General features: G+C 46.2%; 1 protein-coding gene across 2 annotated transcripts in view; it reads left to right on the forward strand.

The window, feature by feature from the left end:
* Positions 1-26,586, forward strand: part of AHRR (aryl hydrocarbon receptor repressor) — an 837,654-nt gene that overhangs the window by 552,727 nt on the left and 258,341 nt on the right. The gene's annotated exons all lie outside the window — the stretch shown is intronic.

Genomic DNA, 26,586 nt, shown 5'->3' on the forward strand with positions numbered 1-26,586 from the left:
AAATTACACATTTTTTTACTTGTGTATTAATGGATTGCGATCACAGTTACGGATGCCCAAGTTCGAGTGGTAAATAATTTGTAAAGGGTAAACAGACACATGGACCCCCTTCTCTTCAGGGATTGCAGTGGCAGCTTCAGGAGAAGTAGCCACTAGTCCAGAGTACCACTGCCTTCTCTTATGGAAGTTTTCCAGATATAAAACAGGATTTGCGCTGCCTTAAAAAAAGTTTTGTTTTAGAAATCAATCAGAGGGGGTGGTCTGCTGCCCCTCACAGACCAGCATCCAGTGATTGCTGCCAGTCACAGCGGGTAGCACATTCCTACCTGCCTCATGGGTATTGATTAGGTATATCATTGCTGCAATGCAGTACATTGAACTGAATAGATCGCAAAATAAAATACTGGTCACAAAAATGTGCGCATAATTTGTGCCTGCTTATTTTTGCAACCAGTTTCACCGTACATCTAGCCCATAGGCATTGCTACTGTTCAAATAGAAAACAAAACAACAATCGTTGTTGGAGTTTGGATTTTACCTAAAGAGTTCTGAGTGAAAGTGATTTCTTCAGCTAAGATGATTGTTCACTTGTGACTTTAAAAAAAAGAAGTGTAACCCACAATGTATTCTCATGTGAGATTCCAAATTCGTAGATATGTAGTGATATATTTTACATTGAGTCAAAAAGGGTGATTCAAGAAGGTTTTTATTGTAGTTTTTGAACAATGACACGTGGATATAGGAGCTGAGAGCTGACGCGTGTTTCGCCCCCTGTGGCAGATCTGCCTTGGGCTTTTTCAAGGCTAATGGTAAATCATATGAGAGAATTCAGTAATGTAGAAGTACATTTTGATCAGTAGAAGGATACAGTTGGTCTTTCCAATTTGAAGATAATATCTGTGTCGAGATGCATCGGGTTAAATTCCATTTGACGAAGTGACTTAACTCTCTGGCCATACCTGCTTGCAACACGCATGCGATATTCAGTTTAGGGCTGTTAAAGAGTTTTGTTAGAACGCCTAAGATTTCAATTTTTTTCTGTTTGCCAGGAACTTGCGTTCAAAATTAGATATCTTTTCATGTAGTTATAGAGTTGTTCCCAAGGATTAGACTCACTGACATTTATTTTCCATGTGTTCTTTCATAATTCATGTGGATCTGTTTTACTGGAAATTTATTGTTATTCATGCCTTTTTCACATCTTTGATATTAAGTACAAATGTGCTTTTATGTTAAAATGTAATAAAATGTTGCAAAAATGTTAGCTCAGTGCTCTTTAAACATACTCAAGTAGCAGGATTAAAAACAGAGTAAGATTAATAGATTTTGTGTGCTTAGCTCTAAATTGGCAGGCATTACACTAATGGCGGATCTATCTTGGTTTACCTTTTATAACACAAATGGGGAAGCAGTTGTCAGACAGCCGGTTTAGTCTTTAATGCGGTCCCACAAAAGTTTCTGATGGGCTATTATATACATTTTCCTATAGTGTATTTGGCATTTAGGAAGGACTAGCGCCATTTTACATTCCAGAATCTTTATATGCTGTTCAAATCCTCACTCCTTTTGGTAAAACAGGAAAGAACCCTAATATAAACATGGAGTTGCATAGTGCTGTTTTGTGACGTGGCTAGAAAGATGTGCCCACGCTGAAATCAATGCAATACAATGTTGATGAACACTTAGCATTGTAATAGTCTAGTGGCTATATTTCCAGGAGGAGCCCTTTTTGGGTGCTACATTGCAACACAATACCAGTTACTGCAGCCATTACTGCACTCTCCTCTGATGTCCAACAACACAGTGCACAGACCACAGTACTGTCAATCCAACCACTTCTTCACATCACTCCTAAACCCTGGAGGACTCCACCAGTCTCCCCCCCCCAGACCTCGATTTGACATCCTCAACAAAGAGCCACAGAACCAATATCACCAAAGAAGAGGCTTCTCCCAGCCTGCTTTCTCAGGCTATCTACCTGCAGAAATCAATTCTCATTAACACCCACACCTTCCAGAAGCACACTCTAAACACTTTAGGCTCTTTTCTGGCAACAGATGTGACATAGTTGGTCTAACTGTCTCTTCAGAGACCATTCTGTCCCCGTCTGCCTGTGCCTTCACTTTCCAGGGCTCAAAAGTTTCTGTAGAAACAGAGAGGATAGAAAGGGAGTGGGATTGCTCTAATCCACACTGCAGAGGTAACATGGAAAGCGCACTTGATAGTGTCTACCCATTATTCAGTTACATATCTATCCGTTGTTCACTGAGTTCTCTAACAGATCTTGCATTGCCTTCAACTCAACTGTACACAAGCCAGGAGTTACAATGAAGAATGTCAACAAAGGGGAGGGATTTAGTTAAACCCACAGTTGTTACTTCCTCCAGGTTTTCTGCCAGTGTGTTCCCAAATGTCAATGTGTGTGCACCTTTTGACAAGCAGAGCCAGGTTGAGATCCTGCAGATGTTGAGTGCAATACACAGTGACCTCAGAAATTTGAACAGAAGGGTGTGGTGCTGTGACCCGAGACCACTGTGGGACAGATCCCTTGCTTCTCATTCAACATGCCAGCCATCTACAGTTGTTGGCATCTGCACTTCTGTGGCTGGTACTTCCTGTCGCCTCGCATTGTGAGCCGCAACAGGGGGTGACATGAAAGGAAGAGTCGCACAATTTGCGCGTCACTTCCATTTGCTGCTGCCGTGATGGCCAAAGGTATGTAGGTTCAGCTGCCCCTGGCCTACCCCTTTTGGGCTTTTCAGTGGTGCATTGCGGCAGCAGAGAAGCTGGAGGATGAGCTATGCAGTTTTTTTTCTCACTCACTCAAACCACTGGCCAGGGATTCTACTCCCAACTTCACCTCTAGTTAGCTGAGGGGTCCTCCGGTTCATACTTCCCTGAACAGCACTGAGGGTAGGGTGTAGCAATCCTGATCCAACCACCGGATGTACACCCCAGCTTAGAGGCTAGGGCTCATGGTTTACCTGTGTTGAGCATGGGCTGTAGCTCCTAGTCAAACTAATCGCAGCTCCTCAGGCAGCATGGTGTTTCAGGGTGGGTCCTTGTAATGCAGACAATTGTACAGTGAAGTGGGATCGCCCTTCATGGATGCAGGTGGTTGCATCTGTGTAGTCCAAAGGCCCAAAGGCATGAAGGACTGCCTAAGACTCTGACATTGGTATGTTCATTGTGGGGACCTCTTTTATGTATGGTGTATTCTTGCCCTTATATTCTAGGCTTGTTATGATTTAGCCACATTTATCACTTTATTGACAAATGTACTTAATTGCCTACTGTGTGATGTTATCTCACATGTTTTTTTGCCTCTTCACAATGTTAAGCTAATTTTGTGTGTTTCATTTACCTGTAATAAATATAATTCTCCCATGTAATGCTCTGTGTTCTGTCAGTGTCTCGTATGGGTTTTGGGAAGAGCTCTGACCAGACTGGGGGTATCTGGGTCCTTTTAAAGTGACACCTCAACTTGCTTAGTCATAAAGTCTTCCCAGGCACACTGACCGTCTGTGGTAAAAATTCAGAGAAGTCTAGTGCTTAATTTGAGTTACAAGAGAGAGTTAAAGATCCAGGGAGTGTCGATAACGATCTTCAGTTGTGCAGGCTGCGTGCTTCTAAACAAGACTTTGGGGGGCAGCACTTATTGTTTTACAAATTAAGCACTGGAGAAGGCTGAAATAAAATGCCAAAGAATATGAGGCTCTCAGTATGGCCTTCAAGGTAATTTAATTGCTGAGCTAATTACTGTTTTTAATGTAGGAATGAGAAGTCCTTTGAAAAACCGCGCCTATTGTGTTGTTTTCCCTCGTTTTGCTTTTTCACACAGAGCCAGTTTCCCACAAATCCCTCGATCCAGCTGGTTATGTAAATTTGGAACTGTTTTAAATCGGTGGCGGTGCCGTATGTTTTGTTCTTGAATTGTTTTATAAGGCATGTGTTAGCTCCCTTGCGTGCCTGCGAGCTGGAAAATGTAAAGAGGTTAAATATTTGAAAAGGAATCTGTCATTCATGACAGAAAGCACAGACTAACGCTGGAAAAATGTGGGTCTAAACTGAGGATTTCTTATTTAGATTTGGACAAGCAAACTTTCTTGATGATTGCACGCGACGCACATGTTGTTTTCATCTTTTTAACCTTACAACGTGGTGAGATGGAAACTGTATTTTTCCCTTAAGTGCTAGGCCCATGCACGAGCGCTTGGGTGCAGGGCAATTAATATTTGAAACGATGTCACTTAAAATCGTGTGATTCAAAGGCGCTGACTGCATCCTGAACTTCACATCTCCTTTTCCCTAAATAAGACCCTAATGTGTTACATTTTGCATTGAAATATACCAAATGTAATACTTTAAAGCCTGCCTTGCATTCTAAAACCTGTATCTCATTGACTTATTGCAGACTATGGGGCTCATTCTGAGCCCGGCGGGCGGCGGGAGCCGCCCGCCTGGAGGGAGCCGCCAAATGGCCGCTCCGCGGTCGAAAGACCGCGGAGGCCATTCTGGCTTTCCCGCTGGGCTGGCGGGCGACCGCCAGAGGGCCGCCCGCCAGCCCAGCGGGAAACCCCTCCCCACGAAGAAGCCGGCTCCGAATGGAGCCGGCGGATTGGGTATGTGCGACGGGTGCAGTGGCACCCGTCGCGTATTTCAGTGTCTGCAAAGCAGACACTGAAATACAAAGTGGGGCCCTCTTACGGGGGCCCCTGCAGTGCCCATGCCACTGGCATGGGCACTGCAGGGGCCCCACGACACCCCTTACTGCCATCCTGTTCCTGGCGGTCGGAGCCGCCAGGAACAGGATGGCGGTGAGGGGGTCGGAATCCCCCATGGCGGCGCCGCAAGCTGCGCCGCCATGGGGGATTCCCAGGGCAGCGGAAAACCGGCGGGAGACCGCCGGTTTTCCTTGTCTGACCGCGGCCAAACCGCCGCGGTCAGAATGCCCTGCGGGGCACCGCCAGCCTGTTGGCAGTGCTGGGTCGGAATGACCCCCTATGTGATCAATCTGTACTTGCAGTAAGAACTGGACATAACAATGTGTTGTAATAATGTAATGTAGTTGAGTGTGATGTTACAGTGTCTGCTACTAGCTTCAGAGCATGAGCTACAGACAGATTTGATAGTATGTAACATTAAAAATAAATGATTGTGCAACAAATATATCAGCACATTTATTTTCACCTTGTTGAGTCCATATTTATTCTACAAACCTGCAACTGAAGTGTCGGGGACAATACCGTTATTGAATGGTATCAGATTTCTACTGTGCAGCTTTTGCTCCCAATTAAAAGTTTCCCAACCTGCAGCAATGAATAACGTGCAGTAACATTCTCGGCTATTGATGTTATTGGGCATTTTTTACCCTTGTGCACTTTTATTGCGAGCAGAAATGCTGTATGGTAATATCCTGGAGACCGTTGCAAATTAAAAAAACACACACTGAAGTAAGTGTTATTTGCACAGGACCATGGATTCAAAATCAAGCACAAACCGGGACATTGCCTAAATGTTTCTGTGTTGATCAACGTACATCATCTCATACTAGCATTTGTTGGCCACCATAGGGAGAGCTCCGTATCCTAACACGCCTGGCCCTCTCTCACATCATAATTGCTTTCGGCTCTATGAATAAGGCAATTAGGACTAATGAGAGCCGGTATCCTTTATGTGTTGTCCCTCAATATCTCAATCTGCCCTGACCTAATGCCCTTTATGTCAAGGGCCGCTGAAGCTCTCTAATACAAATTAGCAATGAACATGACAATTCGAACAGAAGAGCTTACATTTCCTAAAGTCAGGTGCCAAAAGTACAGTGTTCCTGGAGGAATTATTTAGTATTCTCCTATTTCATTAATGACTCAATCCAACCAGCATATCATCAAATGCATCAAGGAATGAACAAAACACAGCATGAGGCGTATTGGTATATGAACACTAGTATTTTGCATCAGATCAGTAAAGTCAATACTTTAAATACATCTTCAGTAGTCAACACTGTTGCCCTCCCTGTAATGATACTACATAATCATAGTTTCACTGGTATGAATAAGGGTTCATTAAGAGGCAAAACCTCTTTTTAATGGATAATACAGTACAATGATCAGTCGTGCATAAAAACAGCAAGGTGTCTTCAAAGAATATCAGGGATGCATCAGCACAAAAGTGCTATAAGTTATGTTAAAGAGAAAGGATCGTCGACATTTCGGTCTCAGAGTGGCCAGGCGGTCCATGAGACCATCGTCAGGACTCAGTGTTGAAAACAAACCTAAATAAACATAAGTAAATCTGAAAAATCACAACCAATCGGCCAAAGTAATATAGAAAAAGGAAGTGTACCGCTTGCCATCAATCAAACAAAACAAATCGCTGTGTGCTGTGGGGAAAATTACTGTACCATAGCTGGATGACAAAAGATACAATATTATCACTTTACACTCTGAAGTTATCAGTCACGTCAGAGCTCCTTCGTATAAAAAAGTTTTCAGTCTGCAGGATCTGCCTCTTTGTTGTCATGGAACTAACACATATGTTGTTACACCCAGGTATTATACAGAAACAGTTTATTACAGAATCAGCAACTCTGTCATTTCAAGTTCATTCGCATTTTTCATTGAAAAAGTGCTTTATGGATTGTTCATGACTTTGGTCTCCTTTGATCTAATGACACAAAATGTTTCCCACAAGTACCAATTTTCCTAACACTGGGTAAAGAGGATAGTTGCATGGGTTGCCCAAAACTGCAGTTCCCGTTCAAACTCCAAAAGGACGCTTTTCAAGAAAATAGCACAAAAGTTACTAGACATGCCAACAAAATATCTGAAGTGATGTCAGCGATTTCGCGTTTTTCATTCCTTCTTGGTTTGATTACATATTTTTTAGCAGTGTTTAATAGTAGTCAAATAAAATCATGGGCATACTTCTAGGATTGCCCTGGTCCAATTTGTTTAATCTGATTCTTAACAAACTTTCATTGGGGTCTGCAGATCTTGATCCTAAAATCCCAATTTGGGAAAAATGTATGTGGTGGGCTTGTTGGAGACACATTATGGCGGGAATTCCGCGTGTAAAAAAGGCTAGATGGGGCGGAAGGTCCCTGTCATACCTAGGCACAAAGATATGGAATTCCCTTCCCCTATCGATACGGCTCACAGAACAGGAACCAATTTTTAGGAGGCTGCTGTAAACATCGATATATCTTCTGTGAAAATCACTGGGAGGTTCTGCTAAAGCGCTGGAAGGCCTTCGGGTAGCTATGTGCTATACAAGTCAGATAACATAACATAACATAACATTATCTATGCCACAGTAGCAGACTGCACTAGTGCCTACTTGAGAGGGTTGAAAAATGTTGCCTTGTTATGGGATTTACTACTTTCCAGCCCTACTTGTTGTACTGTATAAACATTATTTTGTCCTGTACTTGTACCTTGTCAGCAGACAGTTACTGTATTTCTCATTTTGACCACAGTTGCTTCACTTGTTCATTGTGGACACTATATGACATTTGATGAACAAGGTCTTCATTTTTCACATTTTATGTGCACCTAGCTCTACATATCTTCTGTGATATAACATTATAAATGTAGAATGTTGCACTGGAACACAATACTGGAGTGAATTCACTGTAAAACAAGTAAATCATATAATCTGTGTGCCTTAAGCTTATTAAATTAAATGTAGTCAATTGAAATGAGATAGAACCCATCCTCACATGGATGAAATATCTTTACACTAGAAGCAAGAAGAGTTTAAAATGTATGCATTAATATTTTCACATTGCATTTGAAATGTAGTTTGCAGTTGCATTTACGCTCCTGTATTCAGAAGTACATTGCTTTTATCTCAAACTGTAATATGAGTTTAATTTGAATTCATGCTTTAACATTTTCATATATCTGTAGTTATATGTGCACAACTAACACATATTAAATATGCACCATTTCATTATACACTTAGGGGGTCATTACAACCCTGGCGGACGGTGTTAAAGCAGCAGTAAGACCGCCAACAGGCTGGTGGTCTTTTTTTTAGTATTATGACCATGGCGGTTACCGCCATGGTCATCCGACGCTTCTCCGTTCCGCCTGCCAGGGCGGAGACGACCGCTGGGCTGGAGACCTGGGTCTCCAGCCCGGCGGCCGTCACAATACCGCCGCCGGTATTGTGACCCGGCTTACCGCCGTGGATTTCCAGCGGTAGGAACCGCCATGAAATCCATGGCGGTAAGCACTATCAGTGCCAGGGAATTCCTTCCCTGGCACTGATAGGGTCTCCCCCACCCCCCACGCCCACCACAACTCCCTCCCCTACACCCCCCACCACCCCTGCCACCCCCCAAAGGTGGCAGGGCCCCCCTCCCCACCCAGACCCCCGACATTACCTTACACATACTTACCCGACACGCACGCAGGCACCACCAACACACATACACACACACACACCGACATACATGCCAACATCCACACACACAGTCAGACACGTACACCCACATTCACACATTCATGCACACATCCATACAGACATACATACAGACAGACACGCACTCATTTCCAAAACACGCAACACCCCCACAAGCATACACGCACTCACACACCCCCCCACATACACAGACACACACCCCCATGCATCCACACAACACACAACACACAACACCCCCCCACCCCCCTCCCCTAACGGACGATCGACTTACATGTTCCGTCGATCCGCCGGGAGGGGACGGGAACCATGGGGGCAGCTCCGCCAACACCACACCGCCAACAGAACACCGCCGCGCAGAATCACAGGACGTGATTAGCTGGGCGGTGTTCTGTTGGCGTGGCGGTGGAGGTGGAGCAACCACCACTTCCCCGCCGCCCGCAAATATGGCTGTTGGCGGCTCTCCGTCGGAAAAACGACGGAGGGCAGCCAACGGTCATAATACGCCGAGCGGCAAACCGCCACTAACAAGACCGCCGAGGTTGTAATAACCACCTTAATCTTGACATCACTAGGCCTGAATTTCTCTCAACATGAAATAGTATTTTCACATTTCTGCTAGTATGTTTTTTTATTTGCATGAGCATTCTCCTGAATTGTTAGTTTGAGAATTGATGTTACATTGTACTAGTGATAGAGAGCCTGAGAAAGAGACCTTGATGAGGAACAGTGAGAACCGGAGTGTTATCTAGCAGTCTTTATTCAGTAATGTATCAAAAGTCACAAATGATCAAGGCTGACATCCTTCTCTGAACTGGTCTAGGAGAATCCACGAATGTTGCAGTTCACATGTGAGAATGGAGAAGACAATGGATTCCCTGGACAAGGAGTGTTACTTAGAAGATTTGTGTGGTATTAACTATTGCCCCCACAGGTTGCAGGAAGATACTATTGCTTTGGACTTTGAGAGGTGCAGACCTCTATGCTTTCTCTCATTTTTGCCCCTTGAAGCTAATTCTTAATTTCCTCTAGAAGACTTCTGACTGAGGTTCTCCAAAATGCTGACACTTTCTTTGATGCAAGCACATATAGGTGGTCATTACAACATCGGCGGTCTTTTAAGAAGACCACCGAGGGACCGCCGTGCGGAAGACCGCCAGTAGTGGCGGTTTGCCGCTCGGCGTATTATGACCGTTGGCTGCCCTCCGTCGTTTTTCTGACGGAGAGCCGCCAACAGCCATACTTGCGGGTGGCGGGGAAGTGGAGGTTGCTCCACCGCCACGCCAACAGAACACCGCCCAGCTAATCACGTCCTGTGATTCTGCGCGGCGGTGTTCTGTTGGCGGTGTGGTGTTGGCGGAGCTGCCCCCATGGCTCCCGTCCCCTCCCGGCGGATCGACGGAACAGGTAAGTCGATCTCCGTTAGGGGAGGGGGGGTGTTGTGTGTTGTGTGGGTGCATGGGGGTGTGCGTCTGTGTATGTAGGGGGTGTGTGAGTGCGTGTATGCTTGCGGGGGTGTTGCGTGTTTTGAAAATGAGTGCGTGTATGTCTGTAGGTATGTCTGTGTGGATGTGTGCGTGAATGTGGGTGTACGTGTCTGACTGTGTGTGTGGATGTTGGCATGTATGTCAGTGTGTGTGCGTGTATGTGTGTTGGTGGTGCCTGCGTGCGTGTCAGGTGTGTATGTGTAAGGTAATGTCGGGGGTCCGGGTGGGGAGGGGGCCCTGCCACCTTTGGGGGGTGGCAGGGGTTGTGGGGGGGTAGGGGAGGGAGTGGGGTGGGGGTGGAGGGTGGGGAAACCCCTATCAGTGCCAGGGATGGAATTCCCTAGCACTGATAGTGCTTACCGCCATGGATTTCATGGCGGTTCCTACCGCTGGAAATCCACTGCGGTAAGCCGGGTCACAATACCGGCGGCAGTATTGTGACGGCCGCCGGGCTGGAGACCCAGGTCTCCAGCCGAGCGGTCGTCTCCACCCTGGTAGGCGGAACGGAGAAGCGGCAGATGACCATGGCGGTAACCGCCATGGTCATAATACTAAAAAAAAGACCGCCAGCCTGTTGGCGGTCTTACCGCCGCTTTAACACCGTCCGCCAGGGTTTTAATGACCCCCATAGTTTTTTTTCCTTTTTCAAAATTTTCCCTGACTTTTGAGATATTTCCGGATTTACTTAATTAGGCCTATTTAAGTCTTAAGCTAGATGACTTTAGATATCACTTATGTTGAGGAGAGAAGATTGTAGACTATTCTCTGAGCATCAGATTATATTGCTAACTTTCTGAATTGCTGTAACTGAACTTTTAGTTTGCCTTATACTGACTCGCCTGCATTTTTTCAGGAGATTTTGTTATCCTATTATAATCCTGTATCTCTGTAGCATGTGTTTGAGATTGATTTTATTAACCTGACTTAACTTGTAATAAAACTCCTTAACTTTATTCTTGATTGTTGGTCATCCTTGTGTACCCTAATGTGCTACACTGTTAATTGAAAGTTTATTTGACTAAGGCTAACTCCCTTCACCTCTCGACTCACCAAAAAAAGGTCCACAGATAACTGAAATTTGGAAAATTAAGAGCAAGAATGGCCCAGCGATCCATAAGGTAAGGTACAGCTTGCACTGAACCCCATGCATTGCTCGTAGCCTCACATGACATCACAGAAGAAATCACAAATTATATCAGCAGTCCTATCACTTATGAGCCCGTAGCAATGCCAATCACATCATTGATTGCATAATACCTACAAGCCTACACATCAATACACATGTACCATGTACAGGGCATTGATGTTGGACATGTTTTATCTGTATTGTATGCAGTGCACGTGCACAAGCTATGCTATGTGCAAGTTTCACAAAGAGCATGGCCAATGACATCTGCTGCGTGTACAATGTACATGTACTGCATATGTCTGTCTCCTGTACATATACTGTACTAGTAGTAGTAAAATCTTTATTCTGATATAATAATATCCACAAAAGAAACACCAATAAAAACATACGAGCAAATCACTGAGACCATACCTAAGTTCAAGATACTAAAATTCATGCGAGATAAAGAGGCATATAAAATATAAGTAACACTTACAGGTCATTCCCTATATGCAATTCAAACAAACACCTATCACATGAAATGTAAAAACGTATAAAATATTTAAAATATTTACAGGTCCTCGCCTACGAACAAATCATCCCAACTGTTTTAAAATAGCATCCTCTAATGCCAGGCCACCGCTCCTTTAAAAAACTAGGACTGAACAAGCGGGATCACTAAGAAGGCAATCCTGAATTATCAGCCTGCTGAGGGCGGCTTCTTTATTAAACCAAATTGCACACCACAGCCCCAGCGGGGCGACGCTAATTCTATCCTGTAAGTATTCAATACCCAATTCCTGGTGGACAGAATAATGGGGAGTAGAGGGCGGGACACCCAACAACTGGCGGCAGAATCGATTTTTCTCTACCTGAATGTTCCCAACATCTGTATACCCCCACAACCCCATGCCCTAGGTCACAGCCCACATAGATTTCCTCTTATAAGTCTCCAATATGGGGGCAACCGGCTTCCACCCTATACTGGAGGCCAGATAGTGGGTAATATCCACTGTACGCATAATGCGTAAAACCCTGTTTTTTAAGCAGGGATGCCAACTACATGCTTCGTCAAATTCTAGCCCCAGATACGAGAAGAAACCTACTTTTGTTAAAGTTCATTCTCCTATCCGCATAGGGCGCGACTTGGTATTTTTATGGCCACAAACCATTACAAAGGTCTTCAAGTAGTTGGTTTCCAGATCTAAATTTTTAATGAACTCAACAAAACTATACATTAGCAGTTTGAGCCCATTTGCAGTCCTCACAGGTAAGACTGCATCATCTGCATATAGTAGGGCTGGAATAGCGTTATTGTGTATGCGGGGCACATCAGCTCCTGTAGAAACCAAGATTTTCTCTAGGTCATTAATGTATAAAAGAAATAGAAAGGGGGCGAGGGCACACCCCTGGAGAAACCAGGGGTGACTTACACCAAAATGGGAGGTGGTCTCGCCATTCAACCCATACCTTATTTTTGTCCTATGGCCCTGTGAAGGAGTCTCGAACGATCTACTAGGCCGTCATCAAGAACCATGTTTAAAAGAATTGCCCAGAGCTTTTCCCTATTAATATAATCAAACATGCTAGACATGTCCATAAAGGCCAAGTGAATGGACCCACCTTTCACATACCTTTCCTGAAACCATATTGGGCCCAAGAAGTAATTTTTTCTCTCCTGCACCCAAGAGATCAAATGTTCCAAAACCACCCTCCCCATTCATTTTGAGGAGGAGTCGAGCAGCGAGATTGGCCAATAACACCTAGGGTCTAGGATTCTGCCTTTTTTTAAAATTGGAACAACTACAGAAGTTTTCCCTGAAATAGGGGGTCCAACCCTGCACACCATATTAAAACTCCTGGTCAATAAAGGGGCCCAAAACTCTGGGCATTTTAGGAAAAGGTCCATTGGGATCCCATCTGGACTGGGAGCCTTATTTGGGAGACTGTCACGAATCGCCTATAGTACCCCACTCTCTAAAAAGAGGGAACCAGGGTTCAAGGGCAAAGTTATCTGTACAGATTGACCCCTTACATCGTTATGCCCCGTAGATACTTGAAAAATGGCCAACCCAAGCATCAGGGGATGATTTGCAATGTAATTGCTTCTGGCAGTTTGCCATCTGAGAGGCCAGCCCGGACTACCCTCCAGAAAGCCTGGGAGTCCTTCTTTTTAGAGGCTTCTATTATATTTTTCCACAGCTCTATCTTAACTTCAGCATTACGCTGTTGTACCGCCTTGGTAAATGCCTTTCTACAATCAATGACAGTGCTTTGTCCCTAGGATTTTGGCTAAGCCCCTGGCGCAGAGAGACATTGGCTACCCTATACAATCTATCAAACCACGGGAAGCCAGTCAAAGGGACATTTTTAATTGGTTTACTCATGAGTTACCTAATATAAAAGGTGAGCTCAGCAAAACCTGTTAGGCAAATGGCAGGGTCCCTCTGCTTATTTGACTTAATACTTGCAGCGATGGGGGGGAGGTTTGCACCTGGTCTTTAATAAACACCATATTTGCCGAGCATCAAACTACCTTCCTACCATTGCCCTTTGTCCCTAGTTTTAGTCTGGGACCAAGTTCTCTCATTCTTGTTTGGGAGGGCACTTTAAGTTGGATCGCAAAGGGGTTATAGTCACTGAAAACTGAGGGAATCACTTCAAGCACATTGGTCAGGGGTAAGAGATTCTGAGAAACAAATATGTAATCAATTGTGGAGCTGCAGCCCCGGCCAATAAAAGTTGATGCCACTGGGATATCTGGGCAGGATTTGGGGCTAATCAAGTTGTGCGCTAGAAGGAGGGCATACAGGTGCTGTCCCTTCGGGATCAGCCCTGTTTGATCCACTTCCCTACTAGCGGGATCGAAGGGGGAATTCACTGAGGTGGATATATTTCTCAGTTTGGCATTGAAATCCCCTGCCAAAAGTACATTAAAGGGCCTTCCACTCACGTGCGCCCTACCAGCCAAACAACTGATATCTAGAGAGAGGTCAAGAAAGGAAGAGCTGTTAGTAGATGCAAAGATATTGTTGTAGGAATTCCCCAGATAAATTCTTAACTTGCCACCACAATGAACTTCAAATGCTTGAATTCCATCTAAGTCCATTGTTATTGGTAAGACCTTGTAACCAAGAATGACCTTAAACCAGGCCACCAGGCCCCCATTAGCATGACCTGAAGGTGAGGGGGTGGCAAACTTACTAAAGCTAGTGTATCCACCAATAACCAGTTCTGAAACAGCCCAGGTTTCCTGCATAAAGATAATATCAAAATTTGACATAAATAGCTGCCAACCTTCGACCTCTAACTTTGAAGCATAACCGGCCACTTTCCAACTAAGGAGTTTCCATTGTTGAGTTTTATCAGTTGATGGACACCTCTTGGATGGCAAAGTAGTCAGTTCCCCAGGAACATTTACAGGTGGAATAAATTCAGATACAATCTGCTTGGTGACAATATGTCCCTTCTCCCCCACATTCTCCTCCCCAGTAGTTCTAGTAGGCTCAATTTGGGCTGCCAGTGGTAGTCAATCCACCTCTTCCAGTTCACTCAAAACTAAGTAATGATTGCTAAGTGGAAGGTGGCTTGGAAGGAAGCAGCTCCCTGAGCCCCATATAGGGGCTTGATGGAAAGTCTGGGTGTTCTCAGTGTCCTGAGCATCTCTTGTCGGGGCTAGATGTTTATAAAAATAGCCCAATGGTAGAATTCTAATCTGTTTCAGCCTCACCATACTTGCATCAGAGATCACAAAAATTTCCCGGGCAACATTTGGATCTCGGAAGTTGAGAATCACGAGTTCTCCACGTGATTGTCTCCTAGCTGAGCCTATACCACCCACCCGACGGACAAACAGGACCTCTTTAAAAACATCCCACTTGCAGCTTACATTTGTATTTAAGCAAAAAATAACTTTGTTTTTAAGGGCTGAGGTAGATTCCTTTATAGGGCCTTGAAGCTTAGGGACATTATCCAGAATGACCACATATGGGCAAGAGGCTGGTGGCAGATTTATAACCAGGTACTGGGGTAGGGAGTGGACAGCCTGCTGTTGTTCATGCTAGCTACCAAGATATGGAGTACTATTTGCAATTTCAGGGTTAAGCTCCTGTGTGTGTGAATTTACGGGAAGAGTGGCCAGCTGGTCAATTGAGCTACCTTCTCTAACCACATTCTGTAAGCCTGTAGAGATTTGTGTTGCTACTCTAGGAAGGTGATTAGGTCTCAAAACCATCTCCCTTACAGAGGCGCAAATGAGGGCCCCTGACTGAGATGCTACTGACCGTGCTTGCAGGGGGTCCTTCACTGACATTGAGACTAAATTACCCAAACTAGATTCTAGTGTTGCTTATCGAGTATGGATTAGTTGCAGCTTAGAGTCCAATAAAGCGTTGAACCAAATCTTCAGCAAGGCCCAAGGGTCAACATTTGGGGGGTGAAGGCACAGAACTAATGAGAGTATATTGAGTCAAGGGCTGTGACTTTGGGGCAGATTTAATTTCTGATTTAGCAATTTTCCTTCACCTTTTTGGTAATGGGCTGGAGTCAAAGGAGCCACACAGAACATCTGGCACACCGGAACAATCAACAGTAGTCACATCTACATCCCCAGCTATGTTATCCGAAACCATACCTTCCACGTCAACACAAGCGGTTTGAGTAACGGGGGCCGGGGGTGGAGTATCATGCAGTGTATTTTTTACAGAACCAATGTTGCATATGGTGGCAGGGCTCAAGGGCTTGCTAGGCAGTCTAGATTGAATATCCTCTGCCACTAAAGAAAGGGAGCGCTCTGCCAACTTAATTTCATTTAAAACCAAATCCACTGCGCGTACCAGAAAGTTATCAATGGAGGACCAGGAATGAGGTTGTGAAGTGGACATGAAACATGTGGTCACCTTCCTTTTTCCCAATGTGCCACAGGTCACTAGGGAGAAGGCTACCAAGATCTAAAAAAAGCCTACGACAATAATAACCCAAATATATGCATCAAAAAGTTAAAGTCTAAAGAGTATGAGCCCAGCCCAGCCTCTGCTGGTCTCTGATGGGCGAACACGGCACGTCTTGGCCCGGTCTTCGCCCGCTCTTGTGTGGCGCTGCAAAGTGCCCCCACGCACTTCATAGCGCTTGTTGGTCGGTCAAGTGGGTGAAGGTGTTGTGGAAAATGGCTGCCTCCTGGGGCCTCAAAGCAGTCTGGGATATGTAGTCTCTTCAAAGTTGCTAGAGCGTCCTGTGCTGCGAAGTGCCCAAACCCACTTTATTGTGCTCGTTGGTCTGGTCAAGTGGGTGCAGGTGCTGTGGAAAATGGCCGCCTCCTGGGGCCTCACAGCAGACTGGGATATGTAGTCCCTTCAAAGTTGCTAGTGCGTCCCTGTACTAAGGGTATTGTAATCCTAAATCATGAACTGTGTTCGCTGTAATATCCATCACTGAAATTACTCCAGATAAGAAAATTGTCTTGCAGTTGCTGTACAAAGATACTGTTGCATTTATTGTTTTTCAGAGCAACACACTGGTTGAGAAGAGAAAAATAGTATTTGGCACCACCTAGTGGTTTGGCTGCATTAGATGCATTGTAAAAGCGCAGGTCAGGCCTACTTACTTTGGTATATTGAAACATTTTGTGACAGGAATTCTGGCCCCATAAAGCCAGGCATCTTGGGCATAGAGGCCTGCCTGTCGTCTGAGTGTGACGGCTCCGCCTTTAAAGCTTGATGTGAGACAACAGAAAGGAATGGTCTGTTTCACTGTTGAGGAATAGTTTCACTAATTATGGTTGAATAATGATGAACGCACAAGGAGACATTTTCAGGTGACTGCTCCAGACAGAAGCAGGGAGCCGCAGCATACCTTGGGCCGGCTGGATGAATACCTATAATCCACTAAGCTCCTGGCTGAGATCCAGGCAGCTGCTGCATTGAGCTTGTGATGAACCCTTGGCTGAAGAAGAGAGATGCAGAAGTGGCAGAAGCTTTCTTTCCCTCAAGCCAGAGAGCAGAAAGCTGGTGCAAAGTGGGAGATCCCTTTGAGAAGTAGGTTGAAACCTGGTGAGTCAAGACATGAACACAGAAGCCTTCCTTACTTAGCATCAGTATAATACAACAGGGAACTGCAGAAGTAGGAATTGCAGTTTATTTTATTTCATAATAATGCTTTTATAAAGCGCAAGCTATGCCGTAGGACATTAGAGTGTATTGCAGAGACTGAGAAACAGTTACATATTATGACATAGAGGTAACTTAGTAAAATAAATGGCAGGTTTGACAAGTATTCACGCAATGCAGCGCATCAAGATTTGCTGCACTGATTTGCCTGAAAGGGAGAGAGCAGAACCATGCCATATCCATTTAACATATGGTGCTGTTTCTCTCTCCATTTTCACCAAAGGGCAAAAGTGTGAATGTAACATCAGGCGTGCGCTTTGTGCCGGAAAGGTAGCCCTCCAGTACAAAAAACTGTGCTTTAACATAGTTTAACACTTTAGCATGTGTGAGGTACAGTGCAGCACCCAGGCAAAGATGACATTATTTTGAGGAAAGAAAACTTTTCCCAAACTTTATGCCTACCTTGAGGAGGCACAAAGAGCCGTCCACGCTTTTTAGTAGTTATGGTTTGGTGCTAAAATCCAAAAATCCATGGGTGGTTTCATACGGGTTCCCATGTACCACCTGTGGAATGCCCCCTTTAATGCAAAATAACACAAAGCGCTACTTTGTGTTACTTTAGGGCTACTTTTCCATGCAAATGAGGATTTGTGCTGCAAAGTAAACCCCAAAACAAAACTTTGTACTGGTTTGCATCACTTTTGTGACGTAAACTGACTCAAAGGCCCTCATTACGAGTCAGACTCACAGTGGCGGTCGAAGCACTGTGGTGGTTGGACCGCCACATTACAACCGTGGCTGAGCCGCCACGGTCCAACCGGCGACACCGCCAGGTTACCGCCAGTTGATAGCCTGGTGGTCTCGGCTGTTGTAATCTGCAAGGGTGGGTCCCTGATGAACCCATACCACCATGTAAAGGCTGGCAGAATGGGGGCATCAGGGACCCCCTTGGGGCCCCTGCACTGCCCATGTACTTGGCAGGGGTCCCCATGGACAGCCCCGTGGTGCTTTCCACTGCCGGAATTACGGGAAGTGGAAAGCACGGCGGGTGCCGCTGCACCCGCTGCACCGCCACATTGCCCCCAGCTCGATTACGAGCCAGCGTCAATGTTAAGGCTCTGTTTCCCGCTGGGCTGGGAAGTGGAAACGTTGTGAAACTTGTAATAGGGCCGGCGGTATTCTGGGTGCGCTGGCGGTCTGATGGCGGTACGAGTTTGGCGGGCAGCCTCCACCACCCACCAAACTCGTAATGAGGGCCAAAGTGTTAGTAAATCTGCCCCACAGTGTTATAGGAATGTAAAACTCAAAGAAAATAACAAAATATGTAAAATGTATCCCAAGTAATAAGAAACAAGATGGAATGAAAAAATATCTTATGAGTGCATTACGTTGTTTGGAAGAACTGTTAAAGGGATTTCTAAAGTGGTGTTGGAGCTACAAAAAAAATTAATTGAATCTGTAGAATAAAATATATGTATAGACGCTAACTAATGTGTACATATTAGTGCTACAAATATGTCTGTAAATGACATCTTCTGATTGTCCTCACTTTTAACCCGTAAATAGCAAAGTAATAATTATTTTTAAACCTGCTGCTGCCAATAATAATATAAGCACACTATGCCCCATAAAAGAATTATTCACTATTAGAGAAATCGATTATTTACAATGAGTGGTACCCAGGGTATCCGATCACAGAATCGTATGCATTTATTTCACAAGTTATTTTGTTTACACAAATTCAATTTATATTGTAATTTCTAAGCATATATGTTAATGACAATGAGGCATATTCAGAGGATAAACAGTTATAAATGTTTAATTTATCACAATAGGTAGCCAGTTCTACCTACGCAGAGAAGACATAGACGAGGCGCAAGCTGGAAGCTTCAAAACCAGCCAAGCTGACGCATTCTGAATAATCTGTAGACAATGGAGCAAATAGGATGGTAGGCCCAAATGCAAACTATTAGCATAGGCTAGTTTAGATGTTATCAGGGCATGAATAACAGATTTGCGACATTCCTCATTCCTCCGTAATCACATAGATCAACTTCCTGACCAATTTCAATATCAGAAAGCAGCTGGCTGACACAGCTCTGACCTGGGATTCGAAAGATAAATTGGCCTCTGATTTGACCCCCAGGTTACGTGCCACTGAGGCGAGGGGGTTGGGACCCCTAACTCTGAAGGTCACCAGTTGGAGGCATCCAGATGAAGGGTTGTGCTGAAAAGAACAATCTTGGTTTTATCCGAGTTTAATTTGAGGCAGTCATCTGCATAGGAGGTAACTTTTATATCCCATGGTTTTATATCCCATGGTTCTACCAGCTTGGCCAAAGGGGCTACGTAAATATTGAAGAGTGTTGGGCCCAAAGTTGAGCCTTGAGGAACCCCACACTCCAATGGTTTAGCTGAAGACGTGAAGGGTGGGAAAGCCAAGCCCACGCAAGACCCTTAATGCCCTCTTCCCACAGTCTATCCAAAAGAATGAAGTGGGAGATTGTATCAAAAGCCGCTGACAAAACAAGGACAGTCATGGCTACTGATCCTTGATCAGGATTGTTCTTAATGAATTTGGTTACCTCCAGGAGAGACGTTTCTGTGCTTTAACCTGTACGGAAGCCCAGCTGGGTATCATGGAGTAGGTAGTTATTTTCCAAGAAACCAGAGATTTGATGACCCACCCACTTCTCCAGTATTTTATTGCCAGCCGGAAGCAAGGAGATGGGACGGAATTTACTATGCACCTTAGGGTCTGCATTTGCTTTCATCAATAAAAAAAGAAGCATAGCCTATTTCCATCTTTGTGGCACAGTTGCTGCCTCAAGTGAAGCAGTCATCATTAGATGGAAGTAATTACTGGTGCAACCCATCGCAGAATTTCTGGAGGACGTTAGTCTGAAGGAGATCCCGATTTGCAACTAGTCAAAGAGGTGGATACATTTTTGATTGGGAGAGGGTCAAAATTGGCTAACAAAGGGCCTTAAAGAAGAATCCGGTCAGTAAGCGCAACTGTAGTTCTTTGCAGTGGAAATTGATTGTAGAGGACTTGTATTTTATTGTGAAAGAAATCAGAAAATCCTTCACACATTGTGAATGATGGAATCAAGGCATTGTGCAATGCAATAGGTAGCCTAAAGAACTTCAAAACCCTGAGCAATTCATGAGGTTTGTTAGCCACAGAAATGAAGGAAGATTAAATAAATTATTTGCTGGATTTACGCGCTGTCCTGCGCAAATTGCTTAAGGCTTTTTTGTAAGCAACCTTTGAGGCAGGGTTGTAAGATTTCCTCCACCTGCACTTGAGGTTTTTACTTCGAGTTCTTTCTGCTTTTAGTGCACCTGTGAATCACATTCTGTTAGAAATGGGGTCTTTGGTTGACAGTCAGGTTACCCCCTGTTCAAGCAAGGACCCTCACTCTAGTTAGGATAAAAGAGAATCACCCTCAGCTAACCCCTGCTTACCCCCTTGGTAGCTTGGCAGAGCAGTAGGCTTAACCTCAGAGTGCTGGGCGTAAAGTATTTGTACCAACACACACAGTAACTTAATGAAAACACTACAAAATGACACAACACCAGTTTAGAAAAATAGGAGATATTTATCTAGACAAAACAAGACCAAAACGACAAAAATCCAACATACACAAGTCAAGTTATGATTTTTAAAAGGTTTAAAATAAAAAGAGTCTTTAGGTAGTTGTAACAACACACTAGCGCTGCTAGCGTGTAAATGTACCTGGTTTGCGTCAAAAATAACCCCGCACGGGCTGTGCGCGTCGAAAATAACCCTGCACGGTTATATGCGTCGAAAACAACTCGGCACGGCGATGCGCGTCGAAACAGCCAGCCACGCGACGGTCCGAAAGTCCCGCGGCGCAGGTTGCGATCTCTCAGCCTTCGTCAGCGATGCTGCGCGTCGTTTCTCCTGCTCCGGGCGTCGATTCTTCGGTCGCGTTTCCTGCGGCGTCGTTTCTCAGCTGCGGAACCGGCGTCGCGTCGTTTTCTCAGCCGCGATCGGATTCGCGTCGATCTTTTCTCCGCACGGCGCTCGGTGCGTGTATTTTTGTCCTTAGGCTGCCAGCCTCTCCTTTCAGGGTCCCAGGAACTGGAAGGGCACCACAGAGCAGAGTAGGGGTCTCTCCAGAGACTCCAGGTGCTGGCAGGAAGAAGTCTTTGCTATCCCTGAGACTTCAACAACAGGAGGCAAGCTCTACATCAAGCCCTTGGAGATTTCTTCTTCAAGATGGAAGGCACACAAAGTCCAGTCTTTGCCCTCTTACTCTGGCAGAAGCAGCACTGCAGGAAAGCTCCACAAAGCACAGTCACAGGCAGGGCAGCACTTGTTCCTCAGCGATCAGCTCTTCTCCAGGCAGAGGTTCCCCTTGATTCCAGAAGTGTTTCTAAAGTTTGTAAGTTTGGGTGCCCTTCTTATACTCATTTTAGTCTTTGAAGTCACCTTTCTTCAAAGGGGACTCACACCTTCTTGTGAGATCCTGCCTTGCCCAGGCAAGGCCTCAGACACACACCAGGGGGCTGGAGACAGCATTGTCAGAGGCAGGCACAGTCCTTTCAGATGAGAGTGACCACTCCACCCCTCCCTCCTAGCAGAGATGGCTAATCAGGAATGCAGATCACACCCCAGCTCCCTTTGTGTCACTGTCTGGTGTGAGGTGAAAAACAACCCAACTGTCAACTGACCCAGACAGGGAATCCACAAACAAGGCAGAGTCACAGAATGGTTTAAGCAAGAAAATGCTCACTTTCTAAGAGTGGCATTTTCAAACGCACAATCTCAAAATCAACTTTACTAAAAGATGCATTTTTAAATTGTGAGTTCAGGGATCCCAAACTCCACCTGTCCATCTCTTCTCTAGGGGAATCTACACTTTAATCATATTTAAAGGTAGCCCCCATATTATCCTATGAGAGAGAGACAGACCTTGCAACAGTGAAAACGAAATTGGCAGTATTTCACTGTCAGGACATATAAACCACATTACTATATGTCCTACCTTATCCATACACTGCACCCTGCCCTTGGGGCTACCTAGGGCATACCTTAGGGGTGCCTTACATGTAAGGAAAGGGAAGGTTTAGGCCTGGCAAGTGGGTACACTTGCCAAGTCGAATTTACAGTGTAAAAATACACACACAGACACTGCAGTGGCAGGTCTGAGACATGATTACAGAGCTACTTATGTGGGTGGCACAACCAGTGCTGCAGGCCCACTAGTAGCATTTGATTTACAGGCCCTGGCACCTCTAGTGCACCTTACTAGGGACTTACTAGTAAATCAAATATGCCAATCATGGATAAACCACTTACATACAATTTAAACAGGAGAGCATATGCACTTTAGCACTGGTTAGCAGTGGTAAAGTGCTCAGAGTTGAAAAGCCAACAGCAACATGTCAGAAAAATATAGGAGGCAGGAGGCAAAAAAGTCTGGGGATGACCCTGCATAAGCAAAAGTCCAACACGACCCCCTACCAGCCTAAAGCCAGGGGAGAACAATCAATACCTTGATGTACTTCCCTGATTGGGGCGATAGAACAGGGACCCAGGCCCACAACAGCAGGGGCATGCTCCAGTTCTACGCCTTCCTGACTCCAGTTGGATCCCTCTGTCCATACTCTCAGGGCCCACTAAGCTAACCCATGGGGAACCCTTCTCCACATCTACAGACACCATCTGTGCAACACCTAACTTTACTTTGCTCACAGATGTATTGCAATGGGCAGATAGTACCACCAGGGCCAACACAGTGGTGTTGCCCACTCCACCCCCGGGGTGTGACTCTCGTCCTCCCCCCCCCAGGGGCAACTCTGTCCACCAGGACAGCAAGCCACAGTGGCCCCAGACAACTGTCAGGGATGAGAGCCCGACCTCAGGCCTCTCTAACCACTGTGACTGTGGAGAGTGGGGGGTGGTAGCCCCAGGTGCCTGGCACCCTTTGACCACTCTCTCTTCCACCAGGTCAGGGATGACAACCTGACCCTGGTCCTCCCCTCTGGGGCTCTGTACCCTCCCTGCAGAAGCGGCACCCCCAGAGTCAAAAACTGTCAGGGTGCTTGTAGAAGCAGTCCTGCACAATTCTTCCATCAGTGCAGGGATGTTAACCTGCAACTGATCCTCCAACCTGGGGTCTGTACCTTCAGGTTGGACCAGGGCCAGGGGTGAGGCTTCCCTCCCCCGGCCCTCTCTTCTGGGGTCCTGAACCACCCAACTAGGAGTGGCCCCCCCAGAAGACAACATGGCAGGGGCACTGTTAGCAGTAGCCCCTTTCTCCAGGTCAGGGGGGACACCCTTAACCTGGCCTCCCAATCCAGGGTCTGTACCCACAGACTGGATCACTGCCTGGCAAACCAGGACTTCCTGGGGGGCATACCTACCCCCTACCAGGTCAGAGTTTACCCTCTGAACCTGGTCATCCAACCCAGGGTCACCACCCTGCGGTTGAACCACTGCCTGGCACACCAGGACTTCCTTGGGAGCACACTTACCCCCCATCAGGTCAGAGTTTACCCCCTGAACCTGATCATTCAACCCAGAGTCACCACCCTGCGGTTGAACCATTGCCTGGCACACCAGGACTTCCAGGGGGGCACACTTACCCCCCTCAAGGGACACACTGTCCCGAAGGGCCACACAAGAGTCTGGCTGGCGCAGGTCTCCTGACCTCTGCCCATGTGACAGAGTCTGGATTCCCCCCAGCCCAGAAATGGTCTCACCAAGGTCATTCATGGGGGGCTCTGCTCTCAGAGCTGACCCCTGACCCTCCAGGTTCTCCACTGGGGTCCGCAACCCCCTCTCAACCCTCTGTCTGGACTTCTGCACCCCCTCACTAGGAGTGGTACTGCCAGACACCAGAACTGGTGGGACGCTGGCTACAGCCGCCCCCCCAAGTTCTCCTGACACTGTGGGGTCTCCCTCAACAGATGGCCCTATGGTACAGGCTAGGCTCCCCTCCTGGTGTTCCCGCAGGGAACCCTCCAGGACCTGGGACCGGATCTCGGGCACCTTGGGCCTCAACCCATCCCCATTCCCTCTCCTCTGAGACTGGACATGGGGTCCCTCACCCATCCCACTACACTGGGACCTACCTGGGACACTACAATCCTTCCCTACCTCACCTGGTTGGGAACTACCTAGACCACTCCTCTCAGGAGCACCCCCAAATGCCTCTTCAGACTCTCTGGTACTCACCCAGAAGTCTGCCTCCATTGTAAGCTCCCTGGGGTCAGAGAACTCACACTCCACCTGGTGTTGGCATAGCTCTGGAAAATAAGGACTAGACATATGCTCTCCAGCAATTACATCACTCAGCCCCTCACATGAATTAACCAAAGTACCCTTCACCCAACCATCCAGTGACTCTGCTTTGAAAAAGCACCCCACATCACCCTCCTGAGACTGGTGAGACAGTACCTGACTGTCCCTGACACTCAACCCACACTCTTCTGGGAGGTCTTCACACTCCATAACCAGGACTTCTACCTGGGGGGAACCCCTCTCCCTGTCACTCTCAACTAGAGTCAGTAGAGTGTCCCTCCCACCAGTAGGAATATGACTCCCCATGCCAGTTCCCCAATCCACCTCAGGGACCCTGTGCATCACTGGAGCTACCTCATACCCCTGAACCTCCTGGCGTGTGTTAACTCCCTCCTTCAAGTAGGGCACCACCTCTCTGGGCATGTGTACTTCTGCAGCATCACTGGATATACAATTGTTGCTGCCACCATTCCAGCTGGACTCAGCCCTCATGACTTCCAGCTCTTTCAATTTAAGCTCGTAAGCATAAATCATTTTTTTAATCTCTAAGTCCCTCCTCTTTTCTGCCAGGACTAAGGCTCTCTTCTCCTCGGCCCTCTTAAGCTCTTCCAGACTCCGGATTCGAGCTAGGAGCCTATCATCTCTTTCTGTTCCCTCCTCAGGGCCACTGCCCTCCTCTTTGGAGTAGTCCTCCTCCTCAGAGTAGTTATCCTCCTCAGACTCATTTGGTGGTGTTGCCTGACAACGTTTCAATTCATCCTGAAACAGGGCTGACTCAAGATCCTCCCTTCTGGATTCCTTGTTCACAGCCAGTCCCCTTTCCATGCAGAATGCTTTAAGCTGCCACTTTTTATACATAGATAGGTGCCAGAAATTGACTTCCATTTCTGCAAAGGCTTCACAACCAAAAAACAAAGTCCAAAAATATCATCAATACTTCCAGGAGGACATCAGAGAACAAAAAGCAGAATCACAAGACAAGTAGTATGTGGTCACGTAGTGGTCTGAGATCAAAACAGTAGTGTACACTTATTTACTGTATGTCAAGTACAAATACAAGTCCAAATCCCGACCGCTGGTCACCAATGTTAGAAATGGGGTCTTTGGTTGACAGTCAGGTTACCCCCTGTTCAAGCAAGGACCCTCACTCTAGTTAGGATAAAAGAGAATCACCCTCAGCTAACCCCTGCTTACCCCCTTGGTAGCTTGGCAGAGCAGTAGGCTTAACCTCAGAGTGCTGGGCGTAAAGTATTTGTACCAACACACACAGTAACTTAATGAAAACACTACAAAATGACACAACACCAGTTTAGAAAAATAGGAGATATTTATCTAGACAAAACAAGACCAAAACGACAAAAATCCAACATACACAAGTCAAGTTATGATTTTTAAAAGGTTTAAAATAAAAAGAGTCTTTAGGTAGTTGTAACAACACACTAGCGCTGCTAGCGTGTAAATGTACCTGGTTTGCGTCAAAAATAACCCCGCACGGGCTGTGCGCGTCGAAAATAACCCTGCACGGTTATATGCGTCGAAAACAACTCGGCACGGCGATGCGCGTCGAAACAGCCAGCCACGCGACGGTCCGAAAGTCCCGCGGCGCAGGTTGCGATCTCTCAGCCTTCGTCAGCGATGCTGCGCGTCGTTTCTCCTGCTCCGGGCGTCGATTCTTCGGTCGCGTTTCCTGCGGCGTCGTTTCTCAGCTGCGGAACCGGCGTCGCGTCGTTTTCTCAGCCGCGATCGGATTCGCGTCGATCTTTTCTCCGCACGGCGCTCGGTGCGTGTATTTTTGTCCTTAGGCTGCCAGCCTCTCCTTTCAGGGTCCCAGGAACTGGAAGGGCACCACAGAGCAGAGTAGGGGTCTCTCCAGAGACTCCAGGTGCTGGCAGGAAGAAGTCTTTGCTATCCCTGAGACTTCAACAACAGGAGGCAAGCTCTACATCAAGCCCTTGGAGATTTCTTCTTCAAGATGGAAGGCACACAAAGTCCAGTCTTTGCCCTCTTACTCTGGCAGAAGCAGCACTGCAGGAAAGCTCCACAAAGCACAGTCACAGGCAGGGCAGCACTTGTTCCTCAGCGATCAGCTCTTCTCCAGGCAGAGGTTCCCCTTGATTCCAGAAGTGTTTCTAAAGTTTGTAAGTTTGGGTGCCCTTCTTATACTCATTTTAGTCTTTGAAGTCACCT

This window comes from Pleurodeles waltl, chromosome 2_2 (genome assembly GCF_031143425.1).
Source record: "Pleurodeles waltl isolate 20211129_DDA chromosome 2_2, aPleWal1.hap1.20221129, whole genome shotgun sequence".
Lineage (NCBI taxonomy): Eukaryota > Metazoa > Chordata > Amphibia > Caudata > Salamandridae > Pleurodeles > Pleurodeles waltl.